Here is a 3496-nt window from a genome sequence, read left to right as displayed (position 1 = left end):
TTTTTCTTTTTACTTCTTAACACCCAATCTCTCCTACCTTTCTTCACCATGAACCCAAATGGGAATGAACAGTTCAGAAGAATTTTGGAGTCCTATATGGCTCCCACTCCTGACTTTTATGGGTGAAGTATTAGTATGCCTCCCATTGGAGTAAGTAATTTTGAGCTAAATTCCCAGCTCATTATTCTGGTACAGCAAAACTGCCAGTACTCTGGACTTCCACAAGAAGAACCTACTAAGTTTCTGGTAAAATTTTTACAAATTGCTGATACAGTACACACTCAGGATGTCTACAGACTGCTACTCTTTTCCTTTGCTATATGAGATCAAGCAAAGAGCTAGTTAGATAATCAACCCAAATCTAGCTTGAAAACACGGAAGTAGCTAGTAGACAAGTTTTTGAATCAATACTTTCCCCCAAGAAAGTTGACCCAGTTAATCCTGGACATCCAAGACTTCAAGCAAGAGAATAATGAATCTCTTCATGATGTCTAGGGGAGGTATAGAAGAATGCTGAGGAAATGTCCCACTGAAATATTTTCACAATGGGTGCAGTTAGACATCTTTTATTTTGGCCTCACAGACATGGCTAGGATGTCTCTAGACCATTTTACTGGTGGGTCTATACCTATGAGGAAAACAATTGAAGAGGCTCACAAGCTTATTGAGACAGTTGCCATGAACCAACATATGTACTCTGTTGATGAGACTTCCCTAAAAGGAGGCGTTACGGCAGTATCTACTGAATCAGTAGTTGTAATCAACAGATCATATGAAATTTCAACTTCTGACTCATCACCAACAACAGAACCAATATTTCTACTTCCAACATCAAGTATCTAATTAGCAAATCTCTTCATTTTCACCATCATATTCATCTGAAGAAGACATTAGAAGCCTCATGTTCGTATGCAACTTCAAAACCTTACAAAACGATCATAGTTAGAATGAGTTAATAGCTGATGACAATATATTGTGTCTACTCTCTTTTGAAATCACCGGAAGTATCTGTCTAAAATTACCTCCTAGAACTGCAACCTTACCACCAAATGGTTAATGTGTCTTATGTTGATCGGTAACTGACATAAGATCCCTGAGCGTCCGATCAAGTGCTTCAAAGAATATTTAATTGAGCATTGGAACTTCATCATAAATTATTAAGCTACTTTGGATGAGCAGTTCAGCCTTCAAACTGTCATGCTTGATGTTGCAAGTAGATTCACTGATGAGAGAACTTTTGCGTGGTCTAGAAATTTGCGGATAAATCCTCGTTGCAAGTATAGTTTCTAAACCTTCAAAAGTCCTTTCATACAAACGTTTTGGTTGTCACAAGTAACAAACCCCCTTGAAATTGATAACCGAGTATTCAAATCTCGGGTCGTCTTCTCAAGGAATTGCAGGGAGGTATGTTCTTATTATTGGTTATGAGTTTGTAAATTAGGGGTTTTAGAAATTAGGAAGCAGTATGTTGCATAAGAAGAAATAAAATAAATAAATAACTATAAAATAAACTCTTGGCAAGGTACGAAAAAAGGAAGTCCTATCCTGGTTATCCTTATCAATTGTAAAGAGAATTGGATTCTTCTCCCACTTTGTTAACCTCTAACTATGAAGGTAAGTTATGTGGATGAATTAATTCTGATTCCTCAGGTCCTAGTCTTTCCTTGGGAAAGACTAGAGTTATTGAAACTTGAATTAATTCTTGAAGAATTCCAATTTTCTATCAACAATGAGTTTGATAACTCAAGGGTCACCAATTATTTAACCAAAGCCGAAAGAGAAAAATAAATCTAAATTGAATTGAAAGCAATCTTAAATGAAAGTAAAAAGAGGAATATAAAGTAAAAGAACGTTGAACCTGGGATTGAGAGTCACTCCTAAAACTAAGAGAAATCCTAAATCCTAATCCTAAGAGAGAGGAGAGAGCCTCTCTCTAAAAACTACATCTACTCCTAAAATTGTGAATGTGAGAGCCTCCTCATGAATGAATGGATTCCTCCACTTTATAGCCTCTAATCTGTGTTTTCTGGGCCGCAAACTGGGTTAAAAACAGTCCAGAAATTGCCCCCAGCGTATTCTGGTATGTACAGGTCGCGAAAAAGTGACGCGACCGCATGGCTCACGCGGCCGCGCGGGTTGTGTTCCTGCCAGGTCACGCATCCGCGTGACCCACGCGTTCGCGTCGCTGGTGTCGGGGCAGCTATGGCTAATTATATATCAAATCGAAGCCCCGGACGTTAGCTTTCCAACGCAACTAGAACCACGTCGTTTGGATCTCTGTAGCTAAAGTTATAGCCATTTGAGTGCAAAGAGGTCAGGCTGGACAACTTAGCAATTTCTCAAACTTCTTGTATTCCTTCCACTTTTGCATGCTTCCTTTCCATCCTCTGAGCCATTCCTGCCCTATAATCTCTGAAAACACTTAACACACATATCAAGGCATCTAATGGTAATAAAAGAGGATTAAACATAGGGAACTTAAGGCCAAAGAAGCATGTTTTCAATCAAAGCACATAATTAGGGAGAAAAATATAAAACATGCAAATAGTATGAATAAGTGGGTAAAGAGTAGATAAAAACCACTCAATTGAGCACAAGATAAACCATAAAATAGTGTTTTATCAACCTCCCCACACTTAAACATTAGCATGTCCTCATGCTAAACTCAAGAGAAACTATAAAGATGAAGAGGGATGGTAGAAAGTATGAAATGCAATCCTATCTATATGAATGCAACTAAATGTGAAATGCTTCTACCTACTTGGTGAAAAATAAATAAATCTTTCAAGAACATATATGAATTGGATTTCACTGATTCAAATCATAAAAATGAAGTAAAAGTAAACTTGCAGAAGAAAATAGCTCATGAAAGCCGGGAACAAAGAATCGAGCATCGAACCCTCATTGGAAGTGTATACACTCTAATCATTCAAGTGTTTAAGGTTTGACTCTCTCAATTCTCTACTAACCTTGCTTTCTAAGGCTTGCTCTTCATCTAACAATCAACAAAAATTTAATGCATAAATACACATATCAAGAGGTCTTTTAAGGGTTGTAATGGGGTTAGGGTCAAGGTAGGATTATATATGGCTAGTGGGCTTGAAACTTGGATCTTTGATGAACTTAAACCTTCCCACCTAACCTATACAATGACCTATACAATTAAGTGCTAATCTAACTACCCATTCCTCACTTTTCACATTCTCATGTCCTTTCTAACAACATCTAACCATCCATTAACTATGTTTTCCACATATTCATACATTCTAATTTCAAGTACAACTCATATGCATTGCTTTCACCACTCACTTTGGGGCATTTTGTCCCCTTTTATTTGCTCTTTTTCTTTTATTTTTCTCTCTTTTTTTTATATTATTTTTCTTTTATTTTTTTCAATGCATATGATTAAATTATTGAATGCATAAACATGTCCTAAACATTTCTTTCACATTTTCAGAAATTTCTAACATACTCAATTCTCAAACCAAATGTTTCT

This window comes from Arachis duranensis, chromosome 10 (genome assembly GCF_000817695.3).
Source record: "Arachis duranensis cultivar V14167 chromosome 10, aradu.V14167.gnm2.J7QH, whole genome shotgun sequence".
NCBI lineage: Eukaryota > Viridiplantae > Streptophyta > Magnoliopsida > Fabales > Fabaceae > Arachis > Arachis duranensis.
This window is presented reverse-complemented; position numbering follows the sequence as displayed.